The sequence below is a fragment of the Diceros bicornis genome, chromosome 11 (assembly GCF_020826845.1).
Source record: "Diceros bicornis minor isolate mBicDic1 chromosome 11, mDicBic1.mat.cur, whole genome shotgun sequence".
Lineage (NCBI taxonomy): Eukaryota > Metazoa > Chordata > Mammalia > Perissodactyla > Rhinocerotidae > Diceros > Diceros bicornis.
This window is the reverse complement of record NC_080750.1, coordinates 49,339,150-49,362,921: the sequence shown is the minus strand read 5'-3', so window position 1 is coordinate 49,362,921 and position 23,772 is coordinate 49,339,150. Positions and strand designations below refer to the sequence as shown.

The 23,772-nt window shown below is 34.0% G+C and overlaps 1 protein-coding gene across 4 annotated transcripts in view; it reads left to right on the top strand.

The window, feature by feature from the left end:
- The window catches only part of FSTL5 (follistatin like 5), a 688,045-nt gene that overhangs the window by 68,025 nt on the left and 596,248 nt on the right, over positions 1–23,772 (top strand). The gene's annotated exons all lie outside the window — the stretch shown is intronic.

Genomic DNA, 23,772 nt, shown 5'->3' with positions numbered 1-23,772 from the left:
TTTTTGTATATACTCCTATAGAAATGTATTTTCTTGTGCTTTTGTGTTTTGAATTTGCATAAATAGCATTGATTTCACCCTCATGCCGTTGATTAATTTTTCACTCAGTACTTTGTTTTCAAGGTCTTTCTGTGTCATTTACTTATTACTGCTAATTGTTGAATCCCCAGTATTTACAAATCAATTCTCCTAGCAATGACCACATCAGTTGCCACCAATGGCTTTTACCACAAACAATGCTGTCATGGTCATCAGCTCTCCCTACTCCTTATAGAACCTGTGAGAATTATTAAGCTTTTATAATATATGGTTTGCTGGCCATTGTTCCTACTTGATTGCTTTAGTCTCACACAAACAGTAGTAGATCTTTTGTAATTTTATATTTTCTTGAAAATTTTTCTAATATAGAAAACATTTGTTTCCTAAATGTCTAGTAGAATTTATCTGCAAAGGTATTTGGGCCTGTGTATTTGGAAAGAGGGATTTTTGATGACCATTTCAGGCATTTGTTTTGTTTTGTTTTGTTTTTGTGTTGTTGCTTTTTTAAATTTTTACTTACCTATGTAAGCTTTCTTTTTTCTTCTTGTGCTATTTTGGCATTTTGTATTTTTTCAGAAATGTATCATTTACATCTAAGATTAATAGATGAGACATATTAGAATATAATGTTTAAATACCCTTTTCATTAAATCTCTGTTGTCTATTTCCAATCTTTTTTATTCCACCTTTTGTTTCCTCTTAACATTCTACCTTTTATTTTTTAGTTTAGTCTTGCAAAAAGTTTGTTAAGAGATCTTACTAATCTTAACAAAAAGAAAATTCCAATTCAAATTTTGTTTATATTCATTTCTTTTCATTTTCTATTTCCTTGATGTCTATCCTTCTGGTTTCTTTTTGTTTATCCTCTTACTGTCTTTTAACCTCTTAAGTTGAATGCATAGAATGCATAGTTTTTATTTCATAGCCTTTCTTGTTTCCTGATAATTAAAGCTATACATTTTCCACAAATGTTGTGTTTCTAGAGCTCCATTAACTTTGTCATGCAGTGCTTTCCTTTGCTTCCATCTAAATATTTTAGGATTATTTTATGATTTCCTTTTTAGTGGAAGGATTATTTAATCTATTATTTAGATTCTGGTTATAGGGTGCTAATTTCAGCATCCTTTTGATATTATTCTAATATTACTAAATAATATCTTATAAAATTATATGTATAATTTTCCCATTGGTTTTTATGAAGCTTCCTTTCTGGCCTAATACATATTCAATTTTTGTACGTTTTACATATGTGCTTTAAAACAATGTGATTTTTCTTTATTGGGTATAGGGTTCTTTATCTATCTAATAATTTGAGCTGATTCTTTTAGAACTCATAACTCAGATTATTCTTTGCTCAAATTTTCTGTTTCTCGGAGGTTGTTAAAAACTATACCACCACTGGTTGATCCATCTGTTTATTTGTATGTTTACATATATACAAATAATTTTTGTATATATTTGTTTACATACAAATTTGTATATATACACACAAATATATATATGCCTATCTCTCTATTGAATCATTATTTTATGATTCGCATTATGATTATCATAATGATTATCATCATTATCATTAATTTGTATATTAATTCAGTGTTAAGTCTCTTATTAGGCAAATATATGTTGATAATTGGTTATATCTTCTTATTTTATGGTTTCTATTAAGACTATATTTTTTTTCCTAATTCCTTTACCATATTTGCCATATCTTTTACATGCATTTTATCTCAGATTTTAGTATTGTTACACCAAATATATTTTTGTTCTTATTTGGAATATATATCTATTTCTATCTATCTATCTGTATATATACACACACATGCACACACATGTGTTTTTGTCCTTTTAAGTGCTTTTTGAAGACAACATATTGCTAGATCTTATTTTTTGACTCATCAGAGTTTTAACTGGTGAAATTATTAAATCATTTACAATTATTACTATTACCGTTGCATTTGTTTTTGTTTCCACCATCTGCCATATATATTTCACATATGTTTTTACTGTCCTTTTATGTTTCACTCTTCTTGTTTTCTTCTTTCAAGAAAGAATTTCAAAGGAAATTGTATCTCCTTTGATTGGTCTAAATGTTATAGTTTTTTTATCATTATCATAGGTAAGCTAAGACGTAAAACTCAGATTTGTATTCTCTTTATTGATTTACTAACTTCCTTATTTTTTACATCTTCCCACAGAAGAACAAATATTTTAGATTAAACTCAAATCCCTTTGTTTTCTACTGACTCACCTCCCAAAACACACCAAATTGATATTGTCTACATCTTTTCCTTGACCTTAATATAGAAGTAGTTTTCCTTTTCTTGTTGTATTTTTGTCGGTGTTATTTAGGCAACAACATAGTTGATGTCATGAAGTTATTTCTGTGTCAAATTCTTCTGGTGTTTTTTTCTCTTCTTAATAAAATATTTTCTCAAAGAGCCACTTTCAAAGTGAAAGGGAAAAAAAGTCATACTGTACCAGTGAAGAACTCTGTTGATTTTTTGACAACTTAAAACACTGAAACCATTCTTACTCCTTCTATGCCTAAGGATATTTTATTATGAACTTACACATAAATGTTAAAAAGCATTTTTACTTAGTAATTAAAAATATATTTTAATTGTCTTATCATAAACATATTGCTGTTGAGAAGTCTGATGCTGATATAATTCTCTTTCCTCTGTTAATCTTTATTCTCTTTCTGGAATTTAAAATATATATATTTTTGCCATTGATCTCTTTAAATTTGAGTCTATGCAAGTAGTTGTAAATTTTTTCATATACCATAATTTATATTTTATAAAATCAATTCTAGATTATTTGTATATTGTGGAAAGTGTATTGTCACTAATTCTTCTACTCTTTCCTACTTCCATTTTAGGCTTCTATTTTTCTGGAATTCCTATTAATATTTGATGGCACTACTACTTAGAACTACTTAGAAGCCACATACCACCTAGCTTCACTGATATTTTTTCTATCTCTCTTTCCAGGATTCTTTGCCTTAATTCAGTCTTATACTTCACTAAGCATTCTACTTCATTCATCCTGCTATTTAATTCATTTCTCGTATTCATTATTTCAACTTTTATATTTTTCATGCTTGAGATTTCCACTTAGTTTTTCTTTATGATTTCTTATTTCATTTGCTAAAATATTTCTTAAGTGTACTCATCATACATATTTAAAACTATAATTATTTCAGATGGTTTATGTTGTCCATTTTCCCTTTGATTTCTCTTCTCAAGATCATGTTCCAATATGAAGCTATTCAAGTTGGAAAGGGCAGACAGTCAGGCACTGCTCCTGTTAATCCTGATTTGATTCGAGAGAGTAAAAGACGAGGCCACAGGGTTAAAACCTTTAGGTACCAAAGAACCATCTCTGATCTCTCAGTTGCTACAACTGTTCTACGAGCTCCTGTACTGAGAAGTTTATCTTTTAATTCTTTGAAAGAAACAGAGTTGTGAAGATGTAATGCCCTTAGATTGTAAGCCATAAATCCTTGTTATTTTGAAATAGAGTAGGTAGAGGTATACTTCAGCAAGAATTTATAATCAGCCATCTTATTCCAGCTGGGGGTTTGGACTATACTGAAAATATCCTACTGGCAGTGGGTTTTGGGTTTTTTGCTGCAGACGTGTATGTTATAGTGCCAATGAAAAGGGCATTTATAAAGCATTTGGAGTTGGGTAGATGCGGGGGCAAGAACAAATCTCCAAAGATTTCTCTCAATCTAATCTCCAACCACTTCTCATCGGCCACCTATAGCAGGCATGACAGTCTTTGATCTTCCAAATAGTTTATCACATTTTTTTATTATAGTTTCTCACTTGTATGTTCTAATCTTGCTTTTGTAGATTTTTCCAAAGAATTAGTGGGTGATACAAGTTCAAAATATCTTCACAGTCTACTTCAAGTGTTTTAGCATTATGCTGACATCTCCATTCTAACATCTCAATTTGCACTGTCCCAAGATCTTTTGTCTGCCTCCCCCACCCAACATAGGGAATACTTAGTGGGACAAATGTCCACTGTTTCAACATTAGCTGACAGTGTAAATTTCCAGCTACTTCTTCTGATTTTGGACCCCATCACTCAGATAGGATGGCTTTTTCATAATATCTAGCTTCTAATATTACCATAACTCAATAGCCCCAACACTTTTGCATTACTCATTATTATTGTTTCCTTATTTACATCTTTGTCTTCATTTTCTTGGTGAATTTAAACCCATGGCGATTTGACACTCACAAAAGCTATGGAGAGAAAATGATGTGCTTATAGATTCAATAAGACTTTACTTATCAAATTTAAATGTGTGTGTGTGTTTGTATAGTATTAAATGTACTTATGAAGTCTGTGCATTTTCCTAAAGGTGAAGAAAATAATACTGACAACAGTTCGGAAATCAGATGAATTATTCTCCACCCAAATTGTATCTTTATCTATAACATGCTATTGAGTGTCACCCATGTAAACTATTCTGAGATTTTAGTTTTTCTATATCTTGCATATGTTTTAGTCCTTAGAGTAGACTATAAGTTTTTTGAGGGAAGAGGCTTTGACCTCAGCAATTGTAAACAGGAGGTGATGTCAGCAAGATGGAGGGCAAAGGGGTCCCAAAACTCATCTCCTCCACAAGCACAAAAAAAAATTATAAATAAACAACTGCAAACTGATAAAAACAGCTCTGGGAAAGCTCAGGACTATAAGGAAGAAGCAGCAGAAACCTCATGGAGCACAAAAACTGGGGATGGCCTCATAGAAAAGCACGGGAAGCATTTTACCTGCATCACCCCATCCCTGAGCAGCTCAGCACCAAGAGGGATCCCTTAGAAGGATTTTACCCCATGGGGAAAAACAGAGCAGGACAACCCCAACAAGCCTCACTGCCATAGATGTCCATAGATGTTTGCAGATTTTGCTGCTAAAGACCCTCACAGTCTTCACCAGCACTGAACCCAGCTGATGGAGTTGCCCAGAGGCCCTGCCTCTGCATCTCTTCTCTGGAGCTGGAGCTGTCTCTGGGTGAGACCTTCCCTCTAGGGGTCCCACTCTCTGCTGTGCCCTGCTTTCCAGAATTGGAACACCACAGTGCCTTACTATCTACTGGACCAGAACTGCTGCTCTGTACGCTACCCCTGGGGATTCTAAGTCAAGGCTTTGACCTGCCCTTACTGGGGCTGCACTGCTGTTGTTCTGCACTCTGCCTTCTGCATCCCAAGTCAGGGCTTTGTCCCACCATCAGTGGGGGTGAGCTGCTGCTGTTCTGCAGCTGCCCCCTGGGGCTATAGTTAGGACCTTGACCACAATCCCCAGAGCTTGCTGCTATTGCATTCTACCCCCTGAGCCCAAGCCATCACTGCACTCTGTCAACTCAGGGCCTGTCCCACTGTTACATCACCCCCAGGCCCCTGTGGCCTGAATCACTAGAGTGAGGCCAAGAGACTCAAACCCAGGTTCCATAGGAATTCTGCACACTCCTGCACCTCAGACGCCAGCACTACTGCCACAGCAAGTGCATCTTAGCCCCAGGTTCCAGGCAGTGTGGTAGTTCTGTGTGCACCTGGTCCCAGGACTCTGGCTCCACTGCTGTTCTGAGTGCCAGTGTGTTAGATCTAGTGCCAAGAGGGATCCCCTAGGCTAGAACATCCTCCTACAGGCAAAAAAGCATAACATGAGGACTCCAGCAAGATTGGCCTCTGAGGATGCAGTAGCCCTAGCTGTCACTGCCACTTGCAGAACCTTCACAATCTTGACCACAGAAGACCTTCCCATGGTCTTTGCCAACATTAACTTAAGCTGATGGAGTTTCATGGAGACTACGTTGCTGTGCCCTCCTGGGAACCAAAGAGACTACACCCCACCCAGCCTGCACTCTTGCAACGACCTTCAGGTGAAAGTCTCTCCTCATTGAAGTCAGTCCAAAAAGGTTGGATGAGGTGACTGCTCCCTCAAATATGCAAACATCAATGCAAAGCCAACAGAAACATGACAAAGCAAGGAAACATGACACTACCAAAAACACACAATGATTTTTCAGTAATTGACCCCAAAGAAATAGAGATCTGCAAGTTACCGAAAAAGAATTCAAAATAATTATTTTAAAGAAGCTCAGTGAGATTCAAAGGAACACAGATAAATAAGCCAACGAACTCAGGAAAGAATCCATGAACAAAACAAGAAGTTCAACAAAGAGATAGAAGTCATAAAGAAGAACCAAAACAGAAATCTGGAGCTGAAGAAAACGGTGAATGGAAATGAAAAATGCAACAGAGAGCTTCAACAGCAGGCTCAATCAAGCAAAAGAAAGAATCTGTGAACTTGAAGACAGATCTCTTGATATTATTGAGTCAGATGAGGAAAAAGAAATAATAATGAAAAAGAGTGAAGAAAGCCTACATGAATTATAGGACATCATCAAGAAAAAATAATATTTGCATTATGGAAGTCCCAGTAGGATGACAGGGAGAAAGGGACAGAAAACTTATTTAAAGAAATATGACTGAAAAATTCCCAAATTTGGGAGAGATATGGCTATCCAAGTACATGAAGCACAAAAATCCCCAAACAGATTCAACCCAAGGAGATCTTTACCAAGTCATGTTATAATCAAACCCTTGAAAAACAAATACAAAGAAAGAATTTTGAAAGCAGTGAGAGGAAAAGACTCATCACATACAGTAGAACCCCAATAAGGCTATCAGTAGATTTCTCAGCAGAAACATTGCAGACCAGGAAAGAGTGAGCAATTCCATTTACAATAGCATCAAAAACAATGAAATACTTAGGACTAAATTTAACCAAGGAAGTGTAACACCTGTACACTGAAACCTTTAAGATATAGATGAAAGAAATTGAAGAAGACACAAATAAATGGAGACATATCCTGTGTGTTCTTGGATTAGAAAAATTAATACTGTGAAAACATCCATACTACCCAAAGAGACCTACAGATTCAATGCACTCTTTATCAAACTTCTAATGGCATTTTTCACAGGTGGAGAAAACTATCCTAAAATTTGTATGGAACCATGAAAGACTCCAAATAGCCATAGAAATTTTGAGAAAAGAAAACAAAGCTGGAGGCATCACATCTGATTTCAAACTATATTGCAAAGCTATAGTAATTAAAACAATAGTCATTAATATAGTAATTAAGAACTCATACAACTCAATAACAAAAAAGCAAATGATCCAATTTAAAAATGGGTAAAGAACCTAAATAGACATTTTTCCAAAGAAGGCATCCAAATGGCCAACTGGTACATTAAAAGGTGCTCAACATCACTAATCATCAAGGAAATGCAAATCAAAGCACAATGAGGTATCATCCCACCTGTTATAATGTGTATTATCAAAAAGACAAAAGGCAAATGTTTGAAAGAATGTGGAGAAAGGAAACCCTTGTGCACTCTTGATGAAAATGTAAATTGGTACAGACATCATAGAAAATAATAGTGCAGTTCCTCAAAAAATTAAAAATAGAACTACTAAATGATCGCGCAATTCCACTTCTAGGTATATATCTGAAGGAAAAGAAATCACTATCTCAAAGAGATATGTGGCCTCTCATGTTCATGGCAGCATTATTAACAACAGCTAAGACACAGAAACAACTTAAGTGTCCATCAACAGATGAATAGATATTGAAAATGTGGTATATATACACAACGGAATATTGTTCAACCTCTGAAAAAAAAGGAAATCCTGTCATTTGGGACAACAGGGATGAACCTGGAGGGCATTATGCTAAGTGAAATAAGCCAGACAGAGAAGACAAATACTGTATAGTATCACTTATATGTGGAATATTATAAAAAAACAAAAGCCAATTTCATAGAAGCAAAAAATAGAATGGTGATTGCCAGGGGAAATGGGGAGATGTAGGTCAAAAGATGCAAATTTTCAGTTATAAGAAGAGTAAGTTCTGAGGATTTAATGTACAGTATAGTAACTATATTAAATAATGATATATACTTGAAAGTTGCTGAGAGATATTAATTTAAGCATTCTTATCACAAAAAAAAAAGAGTTAACTATGTGATGTGATGAATGTGTTAATTATTTTGATCTTGGTGTTCATTCCACAATGTGTGTATTTGTAAAAATATATATAACATCATCACATTGTACACTTTAAATATATACAATTATATTTGTCAATTATTCCTCAATAAAGTTGAAAAAAGGAAACAATTGTAAACATAAGGCCCTACGCCTCAGTCAACTTTTGGTTAAAATGAGGCTGATATTACGCTATGTGTTACCACCTACCTGCCTAAGCACGAATGAAAATCCTATCAAATATTCTTCTACCATTTTTAGGGAGATCTCAATTGGGGAGCTTGTCTTTTTAAAATGGCAGTTTAACTCATAGTTTGGCTGTGATCTCATGTGATCTCAATCTCAAATGTGATCTCAATCACATTTGCTTGAAAATGCTGCTGTACATGCCATGGTCATCATCCCTCAGAGATTTCCATGAACCCACAGGTAGAGGATGTCAGTAGGGGAGGCTAGACCATGACTTTTGGTCACTTTAAATGAGAAAATATATGTAAAGAACTTAAAAATGTCTTGCCAACTAGTAAGAATGATATAAGTGCTTTAACTTTTCTCCTTTTCCTTTCCCTGTTCCTCCCCCTTCCCTTCCTCGTCCTCCCTCTCTCCCTCCTCCATCTTCTTATTTTTATTCCCCAAGCCTCAATCTTCTCTTCATAGACTCTTGAAACCAGTCTCTCTGCCTACTGGGGTGGGCAATAGGTGTGTTGATGCTTAGAGTTCCCCATCAGGCCCCTCAGTTGCCTGTGCCCAGAGTTTCTTACGTAAGTTTGGATTTTCCTGTAATACCTACATATAAGTTTTTATATTTTCTACATTGCAGGATACAATTTTTTTTTGTACAAAGTATATTTTCAAAAATAAATGTTAGTCATTTATTGGTAGCCTCTGTAAAATTTATATTACTAGAAAAAGCATACTATACTCCAGATCACTGGAAATTTAAAAATCAAATCATTAGATTCCTATGACAATTATTATTAAGTCTATTTACAGACTTAATAAATTACAAATCCAAATCTATTGAGGGGTAAACATAAAATGGAAAGAATTCTAATATAATTTCCATGTCAAAATCATTAATTAATTAGTGACTTATATTTCTATTTATTCCAAATCCTTTAATTAGTGATTTGTGTTAGAAAAATTGTCATTATTTTCCACACTCCAAAAACACACTGTAAAAACTGTAGTAATAAGTGGCACGTTTATTTAATTTATACAGCTCTTTACCAAATAGATTCAGCTCTAATACTTAAACGGGCATACATTTTCTTCTGGAAACAGGAGAGAACTTTTTTAAATATATTTTTATATAATCCTCGTGTCTAAAGAAGTATGTAGTTGAGCTATACTTAACTATTCACAGTTCCTCCCAAAGGATTGAATATTTTACAATTCTGTGCTTTTGCACAGCTTAATGCCCTTTTCCCCCAGCAAATTATTTTCCTATCCTTTAATTCTTAGGTCAAGCAACACTTTCATTATGAATTTTCCCTTTGCCTCACACTCAGCGTGGACAATGGCTCCTCCCACTCTTATTTATACATCATCTGTAAATTCTTTATCACTGTTTTGTAATTAATAACTATCTGTCTCTCCAGAGAGAATGTGAACTTCCAAGATCGGAAATTTGTTATTCATCTTTAATCCCTGTCTCATAGCAGAGTGCTGACCATGTATATTCCAAACAAACCCCTAGTCAAGGAGTGAGTAGTTTAGTATGTCAATATTTTATTAAAGTGGTGACATGATCATAGGAAGATTCATGTATTCCAATTATATTTCAGATTTCTTTACACGAAAATGAGATAAGTAGATAAAGGATCGTAAAGCCAGTTAGAATGTGTATTGTCAATTTAAAAAATGTGATCTCGCCATTTTCTTTTTAGAAAAAAATCATAAATGTTTCAAAAATTAAATACGTATATCTTCTAAATGTTTCCAAATTTATGTTGGACAGCTTTCACGTTGGGGTGTTGTCTACAATACATAATTAAAATTGTCAAAAATAATTTATTTTATTTTCTTTCCATTTCAAATTTATAGCCTCAAAAAAATGGCCTATCAACATATTAATTTTAGATTGTCCACATATTTCAACTCAATGTCTATTAGTATAAAACAAGGATGCTATAAGAAGGGTCTACAGATTTATCATTTTTATCTTAAGATGATAGGTTAGGTAAAAGGACATTTCCTTTCTCCTAGCATTTTTTAAAAATCCTAGTAGTACAGACCTATCTCAACAAACAAGAAAAATCTCAAATAAACAATCTAACAATGCACATAAAGGAACTGGAAAAAGAAGAACAAGCAAAGACTCAAATCAGTAGAAGAAGGGAAATAATAAAAATCAGAGCAGAAATAAATGAAATAGAGACTAAAAAAACAATAGAAAAAATTAATAAAACCAAGAGCTGATTCTTTGAAAAGATCAACAAAATTGACAAACCTTTAGCTAGACTCATCAAGAAAAAGAGAGAGAAGGCTCAAATAAGTAAGATCAGAAATGAAAGAGGAGAAATTACAACAGACACCTCAGAAATACAAAAGATTATCAGAGAATACTATGAAAAGCTACATGCCAAGCAATTCGACAATCTGGAAGAAATGGATAAATTCTTAGATTCATACAACCTTCCAAAACTGGATCAAGAAGAAATAGGGAATTTGAATAGACCAATCACCAGTAAGGAGATCGAAACAGTAATCAAAAACCTCCCCAAAAAGAAAAGTCCAGGACCAGACGGCTTCCCTGGTGAATTCTACCAAACATTCAAAGCAGACTTAATACCTACCCTTCTCAACCTCTTCCAAAATATTGAGGAGGGGGGGAAGCTCCCTAACTCATTCTATGAAGGCGACATTACCCTGATACCAAAACAAGAAAAGCACAACAGAAAAAAAGAAAATTACAGGCCAATATCACTGATGAACATCGATGCAAAATTCCTCAACAAAATATTAGCAAATCACATACAACAATACATTAAAAAGATTATACACCATGATCAAGTGGGATTTATTCCAGGTATGCAGGGATGGCTCAACATTCCCAAATCAATCAACATAATACACCACATTAATAAAATGAAGAAGAAAAGTCACATGATCATCTCAATAGATGCAGAGAAAGCATTTGAGAATACACAGCATCCATTTATGATAAAAACTCTAAATAAAATGGGTATAGAAGGAAAGTATCTCAACATGATAAAGGCCATATATGACAAACTCACAGCTAATATCATCCTTAATGGTGAAAAACTGAAAGCTATCCCTCTAAGAACAGGAATCAGACAAGGATGCCCACTCTCACCACTGTTTAACATAGTATTGGAAGACGTAGCCAGAGCAATCAGGCAAGAAAAAGAAATAAAAGGGATCCAAACTAGAAAGGAAGAAGTGAAACTGTCACTATTTGCAAATGACATGATTTTATATATAGAAAACCCTAAAGAATCCACCAGAAAACATTTAGAAGTAATAAACGAATATGGTAAAGTTGCAGGATACAAAATCAACATACAAAAATCAGTTGCATTGCTATACACTAACAACAAAGTAGCAGAAAGAGAAATTAAGAATACAATCCCATTTACAATTGCAACAAAAAGAATAAGATACCTTGGAATAAACTTAACCAAAGAGGTGAAAGATCTGTAAACCGAAAACTATAAAACACTGCTGAAAGAAATTGAAGAAGACACAAAGAAATGGAAAGATATTCCATGCTCTTGGAGTGGAAGAATTAACATAGTTAAGATGTCCATACTTCCTAAAGTAATCTATAGATTCAATGCAATCCCTATCAAAGTCCCAACAACATTTTTCACAGAAATAGAACAAAGAATCCTAAAATTTATATGGAACAACAAAAGACCCCGAATAGCTAAAGGAATCCTGAGAAAAAAGAACAAAGCTGGAGGTATCACACTCCTTGATTTTAAAATATACTACAAAGCTATAGTAACCAAAACAGCATGGTACTCGCACAAAAACAGACACACAGATCAATGGAATGGAATCAAAAGCCCAGAAATAAACCCACACATCTATGGACAGCTAATCTTCCACAAAGGAGCCAAACACGTACAATGGAGAAAAGAAAGTCTCTTCAACTAATGGTGTTGGGAAAACTGGACAGCCACATGCAAAAAAATGGAAGTAGACCATTACCTCACAGTGTACACAAAAATTAACTCAAAATGGATAAAGGCTTGAATCTAAGACCTGAAACTATGAAATTTCTAGAAGAAAACCTAGGCAGTACGCTCTTCGACATCGGTCTTAGCAACATATTTTCAAGCACCATGTCTGACTGGGCAAGAGAAACAATAGAAAAAATAAATTTATGGGACTACTTCAAACTAAAAAGCTTCTGCACAGCAAAGGAAACCATCAGCAAAACGAAAAGACAACCTAACAATTGGGAGAAGATATTTACAAACCATACATCTGATAAGGGCTTAATCTCCAAAATATATAAAGAACTCATGCATCTCAACAACAAAAAAAACTAACGACCCAATTAAAAAATGGGCAAAAGACCTGAACAGACATTTCTCCAAAGAAGATATACAGATGACCAACAAGGCACATGGAAAGATGTTCAACATCATTAACTATCAGGGAAATGCAAATCAAAACTACAATGAGATATCACCTCACACCCGTCAGAATGGCTGTAATTAACAAGACAGGAAACGACAAGTATTGGAGAGAATGTGGAGAGAAGGGAACTCTCATAGACTGCTGGTGGGAGTGCAAACTGGTGCAGCCACTATCCTTCATATGGTGAATGTGGCATATTTACAAGTGGAGCATTAATTATAGAGGAAATAAGTGAATTGAAACTATTGCAATCACTATGCAAAATTAAATATGTTTCAATTATATAATGTTTTATAACATGCAAAATCACTATTTATTGTTTAGCAACATATCCATATATATTAAACTTACAAAGAACATAATGTGAATGCTTAACACAAAATTCAAGAAAACATTTGCTTTTGAAGAGGTGGTCAGATAAAGGATATGATTAGGGAGACGTACAGAGGGGCTTAAATTGTATATTCAATATCTTATTTCTTACTTTGGTGATGTATTCATAGGGGTTTATTAAACTATTTTTATATGTTAATGTATATCAGAAATATTTTCTAATAATTTAAAGGAAAAAGAGACTCTCGTACACCGCTGGTGGGAGTGCAAACTGGTGCAGCCACTATGGAAAACAACATGGAGATTCCTCAAAAAATTAAGGCTAGAACTACCATGTGATCCAGCTATTCCACTGCTGGCTATTTATCCAAAGAACTTGAAAACACCAATGCGTAAAGACACATGCACCCCTGTGTTCATTGCAGCGTTATTCACAATAGCCAATACTTGGAAGCAACCTAAATGCCCATCAAGGGACGAATGGATAGAGAAGCTGTGGTATATATACACAATGGAATACTACTCAGCCATAAGAAACGATGAAATCCAGCTACTTGTGACAACATGGATGGACATTGAGGGTATGATGCAAAGTGAAATAAGCCAGAGGAAGAAGGTCAATTACAGTATGTTCTCCCTTATTAAGTAGTAGATAATAACAACAACAAACAAACACATAGAGACAGAGATTGAATTTGTGGTTACCAGAGGGGAGGAGGAGAGAGAGGAGGGCAAAAGGGATAATTAGGCACATGTGTATGGTGATGGATTATAATTAGTATTTGAGTGGTGAACATGAGAACATGATGTAATCCATGCAGAAATAGAAGTATAGTGATGTACACCTGAAATTTATACAATGTTATAAACCAATGTTACTGCAATAAACAAAAAATTTAAAAAAAAAAAAAAAAGCAATCATTCTCCTTCATGAGAGCACACCAGAAACTGCCCAAATGCTGCGCTTTCAACTGGTCATTCTCCAGCAAGCATTTAACTCGTCTATTCTCCATGACCAAATAAACATAAATGATGCAAAAAATAATTAAATAAAATTCTCAAATCTATATTCATTGTGAAATAAATAATTTTATAATTTATTATGGTGAGAAGTGCTCATATATATGTGTACCATTTATGGGCTTTTTAGTGCATAATTTCACTTTTGATTATTTTAACTATGTGCTATGTTTATGAGTCTTTGCATTATTTCCTATCTAACATATCTCACTACCTAATTTCTCATCTCTATTTGTTATATTTTCTGCCCTGAATGCCCATAATTTCTTCACCTAGTTAAATGCTGCTCATCGTTTAAGACCCAGCTTGTTTACATCTTTCATAAGCCCATAAACCAAAGATATCCTTTGTGACACTTGACAAATTCTTATTGATTGCATTTGATACAGTTTGTAGTGATTGTTGATAAATATGTCTTATCCGTTTAACTTGAACACAAACAATCTTGGTAAAAAAAAGATATCAGAAAAACATTTCTGATGTTTATAATTAGTTTTAAACCATGAATGTAATTATATATTTCCCATAATACTCATGATTTTATTTTAAAGTAAATATAAATAAATCTCTACCATAAAACTTCTAACTTAATATTTAAAATCAGAAAATATATGCAATAAAAGCATAATACAAATATTACTGAACATTGAAGGGATTTGGTGAGTAAATTCCCTTCTAGTTTGAATTTTTTTTAAAAGTCCAGTGCATGTCTCTTGATACCTTGCTTATGGACTTCAGAATTTGAAGTGATATTGAGAATATCCATCAATCCCATAACAAGTTCTCCTTATCTTTTCTTCCTTGAAATCATATAAACATAGCTAATATGAGTCTACACTAAGAAGCAACTATAATTTTGACATTTGAATTAATGACTTCACACCAACATATTAAGCCAAAAGAGAAGCAGCTATAATTTTACAAGTTGTACTTTAAATATCTATATACATCTCGAGATATCTGTGTGTGTGTATATATATATATATATATATATATATATCTTGTAACAAATATTTTAATCTAATTTTATGAATGCTATATGTTGGACTACTAATATATCTCATGACATTTCTTACAAAATTAAGAAAATTACTTTCACTTCTTCATGAATCACTGAAACATACTAGTTGCCCATCGCTATTTAATAACTTTACCATCCCAACTCTACGCTACCACACCACACTATTTGCTTTTTTACAGTCTTACCCAGCAGTCTCTTGGATCCACAACTTTGTTCCTGCTATGTCTTCTGCATAGAATCCTCTTCTTCTCTTTGCTATGGAGACAAACGACTTATTCTTACAATCTCATCTTCTCCCTGTATATTTCCCAGTTCTCCACATTCTCAAAGCTACCCTTCATCTGCCTAAGTTAAGAAAGAGTCATTGTTCGCTTGACTGTGCTCTCTAGATTTTATACACAATTCCGCTACTGGATGTCAAATTTTATTTCACATATTTTTGTGTATGTGTGCCTATTCCTCCACCAAGCTGTTAAATTCTAGAGTTCAGGCTGTTAATATCTAGAGTTCAGTACCCACTCTCTTTCAGATGCTCTTCTAGATACTGTGGATATATTAAAGATTGCAAGGTCCCTTTGCTCATGCAACATACATTCCAGTGAGAGGAACATACAATGCACACATAAATACGTGTTGTTCCAGAAAGTGGTAACCTCTGTGAGGAATGAATAAAAAGACAAGGAAATCAAATAACAATGGGAGTGCTGTTTTTGATAAAACAGTCAGGGTTGAAGCTGGTTGAAGAGGTGACATTGGATCAAGAAGATGATTCAAATTCTGTGAGAAAGTGTTTTAAATAAAAGATAAGAAATTGTAATTAAACTAAGACTGAAAATTCATTATACCTTATCAAAAATATATCTATATTTAGGAGGCTGCATTATGATTGTCAATATATATTTTCTAGGCGTTTTATAATTAAATTGCTACCAGCTAAGTATGTCTCTGGGAAAGAGTGTGTGTGTGTGTGTGTGTGTGTGTGTATGGAGGGCCTAGGGGAGGGAGGATCACCTGCACAGAGGTATGCATGCATCAGAATGGCATAAAGAGACTGGTTACAAGATTATGGTGAAGCAGTCCTACTGAAATAGTCTCCTATTCTCAACCTCCATAAATTTACAATCCATATTACTTAATAGCTCTATTAAATATTTAAAAACTTTAATATTTTATATTTTCACCATCTAGTACATAGAAATGTTAAACAAATACACTGAATATGAGTATTCTACTGTAAATTAGCACTTTACTTTTGCTTGATGGTATTTGTTTGGGAAACAATATTTACATCAGAGAAAAGGGAAGAGTTCTAAGAAGGAATTTAAACTAGGTAGGCTTCTAAAATGAATAAGCTTTACCTCTATGCATGTTTGCCACTAAAATTTATATTTACATATACTTTCTTTCCATCCATTGACTGTTTTCACTATTAGGATCTATTAGTCATTATTCATGAGTTTAAAATGACATATACTGGGGCTGGCCCCATGGCTTAGACGTTAAGTGCATGCACTCTGTTACTGGCGGCTGGGTTCTGATCCCGGGCGAGCACTGATGCACCACTTGTCTGGCCATGCTGAGGCCGCATCCCACATACAGCAACTAGAAGGATGTGCAGCTATGACAAATAACTATCTACTGGGGCTTTGGGGAGAAAAAGGAAAAAAACAGGAGGAGGATTGGCAATAGATGTTAGCTCAGGGCTGATCCTCCCCACAAAAAAAAAAAAAAAAATTACATATACTTACCTGAGCTTCTATAGCACTAATGTGTGTGTGTGTGAATATATATACACCTTTGTGCCACCTTTGGTGAACGATAACATCAATTTACTTTAAGAACAAGTGTGAATCATGTGGATTGATAGCAAGCTTACTTCAGCTAGGACATGTTAATTTTGGTGACTACAGACTTATTTGTATCTTTTGTTAATTTTTTTAATTTTAAGTTTGGTTGATTCATTATGGCCTTTATTCAATATGCCAGTAAAGCTCTTCTGTACATTTGACTTTTCTTAAATCTCGTGACAGAAATTAGTTTTGTCAGCTCATGATTAACCTAAATACAGTTTGAGTGTGCTGCCTTATACTCTCCAGGTGAAGAAAAATAAATAAATAAAAAGTTCATTTTTGCCGTTGATTTTAAAGAGAGGTAAAGTCTATATACTCTCAGCATATGTCACCCACTCACCTGAAGGGAATGCTGTATTTGGGTCAAGGGGGTGTTCTGAAGAAGAAAATGTCTTTCTAATATTGCTGCAAGAAGGTGGAAGAAACCTTCACCTGGATTTTTCTTTTTAAATTACTTTGTGCGCAAGAATACTCATTAAATCGTGATAATTATCTGAGTAGCACGGCTTCTTTATTCTATGCTTTTTATTAATGGGCAAATGCAAACTGAGTCACGTGGGGCTGAGGAAAAACAACAGCAACCTAGAAATCTTTTCTTTATCACTCCCATGTTAAAGAGGGAAAGACGCATTTTACACATTTGATGTCCTCTATTTCCTTCATGTAGTATAAATAGATTGTTTATATGTGTATTCAAAAGAAAAATTAGGTACACTCTCTCAAAGTCAGAGAGAGAATTGGTTTGCCTCTTTAGGGGACAAATTCAATTCTGTCTGCACTTGCTTCATTCTTACACCCCTCATGAGATGGGAAGCCTGTGGGATTCCTGGTATTGACCAAAGGGCATATAATTAGTCTCATAAATCTAACATCGTATGTATGTAAATTAAAAAAAAACTATTCAGAGTATTACCTGTATAGTTTTCATGCTTTTTCCTTAAAGTGATTTAAACTTTATAGTGTAGAAAGGGAGGACATTCACTGACCGTCTAATGTTTATTATCTCAAATCTGTTATGGTGGAGATGATGCACTTAGCATTTCGATACTTTCTTCTCTTTTTAGAGAGCGTGTGCTTCTCATTGAGAAGGAATGAACCTGGTAAATTATGTTTGAAGATAGAGTGGCCAGATATTTAGTTTTAGTGTTTGATCATAAGACATCAATTTTTATGTTATAGCCATCATCAGATGTTAAAAAATGTCATGCCATAAATCCAAATACTAGATAAGAAACATTCTTTTTTTTTATTGAGGTCATATTGGTTCATAACGTTATGAATTTCAAGTGTATGTCTGTGTAGAGGTACTTCCGTATAGACAGCATCGTGTTCACCACCAAAAGTCTACTTGCCAACTGTCGTATACACATGTGCCCCTTTTCCCCTTTCATCCTCCCCCGTTCTCTTCCCCTCTGATAGCCACCAATCTGTTCTCTGTATCTATGTATCTGTTTGTTTATCTTTCACATATGAGTGAAGTCATACGGTAATGGTCTTTCTCTGTCTGACTTATTTCGCTTAGGATAATACCCTCCATCCATTTTTCGAATTACTGTTTTTGTGTTCTTTGGATAAATACCCGGAAGTGGAATAGCTGGATCATATGGTATTTCTATTTTTAATTTTTTGAGATATCTCCATACTGTTTTCCATAATGGCTGTACCAATTTAAATTCCCACCAGCCGTGTACAAGTATTCCTTTTTCTCCACATCCTCTCCAACACTTACTTCTTGTCTTTTTAAAAATAGCCATTCTGACAGCTGTAAGACGATATCTCATTGTAGTTTCTATTTGCATTTCCCTAATAGTTAGTGATGTTGAATATCTTTTCATGTGCCTTTTGGCCATCTGTATATCTTCTTTGGAAAAATATTCATATCTTCTGCTCATTTTTTGATTGGGCTGTTTGTTTTTTTGTTGTTGAGTTGTGTAAGTTCTTTACATATTTTGGGAAAACTGAACAGCCACATGCAAAAGAATGAAAGTAAGCCATTATCTTACACCATACACAAAAATTAGCTCCAAATGGATTAAAGACTTGAATGTAAGATGTGAAACCATAAAACTCCTAGATGAAAACATAGGCAGGACACTCTCTGACATCAGTCTTAGCAGTATCTTTTTGAATATCACGTCTCCCTAAGCAAGGGAAACAAAGAAAAAATAAACAAATGGGACTACATCAAACTAAAAAGCTTCTGCACAGCAAAGGAAACCATCACCAGAATGAAAAGACAATCCACTAACTGGGAGAAAATATTTGCAAATCATATCCAATAAGGGGTTAATATCCAAAATATATAAAGAAATATTCTTAATAATATCTTCTAGAGTGATAACATTGTTCCCATTTAAAGGACCAGCAACCTGTGCATTGGTGTTATTTGGCTATACTCTGGTTTGCCTAGATGCTTTAGGATCACCACATCTTATTTAAAAAACTGCTGTGTAGCCCAAATTGACAATTTTACACTGGCTTAGCTAAGTTACATTTATTATGTTGTCTTTTTTAAAAAAAAAGTATTTAGGAGATCATATCATACAATCATGTGTTTCTTCTGGACCCATACTTCTGCCCAGGTTGCTTTTGCTATTCTTTATCACACTGTCTGCAAGGGAACTTGCCCACTTCTAACAGTGAGCTGGATTTTGTGGAGTCTATTTATGTAATTAATATAGCACTTTGAGATTCTTCCAAGAAATAGTGTAGTACAATGTAAAACATGAACGGTTTTCTATTATTTAGCTTTGATACGTGTCCAAAATATATTTCTTATTTTAAGACAAGATCACTGTATCAGAAAATCTTTTGAAAGAACATTAAAGTTGAGTTATACCAAGAGATTGGCATTCTGCTATTATGGATAAAACCTGAGCTTTCCTCATGTAAGAATGTTTTCCAAATATATCACGTTCATGGGATAACAAATCTTTCTGACCTCTTATGAATTCTCATGTAGTTAAATAACCACAATTTTCTCCTTAACATTTCCTCATTAAGGAAATTAACATTTAAAACATGGAGTGCATCAAATAAAGTTGTGGAAAATGTATATTGCCAGATTGAGTACTGCAACATTTTAGTCATAGAAGCAAGTGGGAACAGTTATTACTTTGAAAATCCTCAATTATGTATATAATTCTCTACTGACAGGGTTCTCATATGAGTTTCGCAGAGTAGTTTATTCTTGTTTACTTTTTGCTTTATAAGTGTATTCCCATTCTTCCTAGTTCATTAAATTAATTACTAATGTGTCTTCTTTAAATACATACTTCTTTAACATTTCCAGTTTGTAGACTATTTAAGGATATTTTCATTGGTAATTTATAATTATATACAATTGTATAAATAGAGAATTGGGTTTTAACAATCAAATATAAAAAATATATCAGTGAGTGTTAAGCCTACTTAACTATGATTCAAATAAGGCTAAATCAGTATCACTACAAATTTATGTTGCCAAAACTTAACTAGGATTTCCATAATACCAAACTATCCTACTCACCTACTTTCACAAAAAGTAGCACATTTAAAATCTTCTCTACCTCCTCAAATTTCTAACAAACCACTTTACCCCACCACTCAGCCAACTTTCCATCTATTACATAAAGAAAGTAACTCATCACAGATGGAACATGTTTAATTCATCCTATCGAACCTGCAAATCTCCTACATCTATACCATATGCCTTTTAGTGCCCATCTGTTATATTAGTGGAACTGGGTCTCCTTCTACCTAAATTTTGCCCCTATTTGTGTTCTGTATTACATCCACCCTTTCAATGACCTTATAAAATCAGGCATATCATGTCTCCCTTTTATCTTAATCCTCTCCATTTCTACTGTATGTCTCCTATCATTTAGATATTCACAAATCTCACTGATATGAAGAATATATGATAAAATTAAACAAAGTAAAACAATAAGACAAATGAACAAAAACACAATACCTCTATAGACTTCACTTTATTCTCCAGCTGCACACCATCCTAGGCTTTTCTCTCCTAGTTGTCTTTCTTCCATTGAATTTTTACCACTTCATATATTTCTCAATTTCTCTTTCCTTCCTTGAATAACTTCAATTTGACTTCCAAGCCCATAACACCACCAAAAAAGTGTTTTCTCTTAAGTCAATGATTCCATCTATATCAATAACTGGAATGAGCATTGTCTTAGACATAATTGTACTTGAACTCTCAGAAGAATACTATACTATTTAAAGTTTTCCTCCAACATAATATATTCCCTAGGATTCCATGATTCTATGCTCTGCTGGGTTTTTCTCCTATAATTTGTCTATCCTTCTATTTTCTTTTGTTGGATAATTCAACTTTATATTATTCTTAAATTGTTTCCAGTACTCAGTTCTAGATTATTCAGCTCTACTATATGTTCTCCAGATGCAGTACTGATGATCTACATATTGGCTGGTGATTTCTAAATTTACACTTGTCTTGTTGAAATATTTCCCATGAGTTCCAGATATTTTAACTGTCTGTCTACTTTGCATCTTCAGAGTGATATTCAAAGTCAATATGTTCAAAAATAAAATTCACGAAAATTTCAGGCCCTTTATCTCTTAAGAGACAGAGTAGACAAGGATGCCTCTAAAAGTCTGAGTAACTAGAAGGATGGAGAGATGAGGAAGATGAGACGATGGCCAAAGAAGTGAGGGAAGATCAGAAGTTCAGTTTTGGACATGGCAGGTAGGCTGTCATTAGATCTCCAAGTAGAGATGTCAAAAATACAGTTGAATATGAGTCTAAAGTTCAATGAGGAGGATTGATTAGAGACATAAATTTGAGAGTCCTCAGGAAAAGGACGGCGCTTAAAGCCGGAAGGCTAGATAAGATCACCAAAGGAGTGAGCAATATGGAAGAAAGGTAACGGATCAATGTCTAGGAAACTAGTATTTAGAAATTGAAGAAATGAGGAGGAATCAGTACAGGAGATAGAACAGTAGATGCCTGACAATAAGAGAAAAATTCAGAGTGGAAGAGTATTAGAAAGCAAGTGAGGAAGGGATGAAAGTATTTCCTTTTCAGCCATCTGTCTCATCTTAGTTAGAGGTAACTCCATTCTTCTAGTGGCTCAGACCCTTGGAATCACCCTTGTCTGTTCTATATCTCACACCCAACATTTATTCCATTAGCAAATCTTGCCAGCTATAACTGATATTCTAATGCCACTGCTACCACACTGTTCTGTGCCATTATTACCTCTCACCTGGATACTGCAATACTCTCTCTGATGGTCCCCCTAATTTTGTCCTGTTCAACCTATTCTCAATGGCCAGTATGATCCTATTTAAATGTAATTCAGATAGTGTTACTCCTCTGAGAGGAAACTTTCAATGTTTTCTCAACTCTCTTAGTGTGAAATGCAAAGACCTAACAAATGCCCCAAGTACTAATCTGTCTGACCCCTGTTGCCTCCCTGATTGCATTTCCTACTAAACTCCCCTTACTCAATCCAGTCCAGCCACAATCGTCTCCTTGATATTTTTGACAATGCCAAGAACTCTTGTTTGTCAGGAAGTTTGCAATTGTTTTTCTCTTCTAGAACATGTTTTCCACAGATATATGCTTGGATCATCCTTTCATCTCATTCAGAATTTTACTAAAAAGTCAATTTCATCATTATAGACCTATGTAAAATTACAGTCACTCACTCTAAAACATATGTACTTTGTGTATTTGACCAAGAATCTCTTTCTCCCCATCACTCACCTTTCGGGATACATCTATTATCATGCAAAGCACTAGTGTTACAAGAACCACATTCTGAAAACCACTGATTGGTATATCTTTTTCTAAATAGAACTTATTACCATTATTCAGTATGTTTCATAAGGACATGATTTTTTTCTTTTTGTTCATCTTTTAAAGCCTTATAGCTTTATAGCCTATAGCTTTTATGTGTCTGGCACATAAAATTGGTCTACACATATTTGTTAAAAGAATGAATGACTAGATGAATGAATGATTGGCAAAAGAGGAGGAGAGAGACAGAGATATATTTTTTCATTACCAAATACGTCTTTGGAAAATTTAAGACTGCTTGTCTCATAATTATGAAGTAATTTTTTTTAACACAAGTGATTCATATTTAAATTTTAGTTTAAATGAAGAGCAGATACTCCAAATTAAAAATAAATCAGAACTGAAAAAAATCAATTAATTAACGAAGGATAGTACTGAATTCAAACACAAAGGCCGATGAGATGGGATAAGAGAATTAGAATACAAAGTCTTAAAGTCTAATAGAATCATACATTGGATTAGCTGGTTCAATAAATATATGCTTGTTACTATGCATTTTTATTCTTGAAATCTGACTCTGGAATTAATGTTTGCAGCAAAATAAGTTCTTCATTTTTTTACTATGTTTATAAATTTTACCAAAATTTATTGACATTCATACAATTCTGCAGTTCGGTATATATATGCATGTAAGTATAATTGTCACTTTTTATTGGAAACATATTTCAAAACTATTTTTAGTGTGAGACCCTGTAACATTTAGTCAGAGTAAACTGTGCTTGAACGCCTGCATATTAATTGAGAAGTTACAGAGTGCACAATTTCTACTTGCAAACTTGACAGCAAGCTAATTCTTTTGGAGTTGCCTGGTAGCTAATAAGGAGTATATCAAATTGAAAGACAGGTCTGACTGAAGCAGCCTTTGAATAAATAATATAATTGTTGTCAACTTTAGCCTTAAAGAAGTGAGGCAGAGACCAATTCTAAGATAAATTAAAGGAAAGATAGTTGAAATGTCTTTTGTATTTTTCTTTGCTGAATTCTCCACTATTTACCCTTAA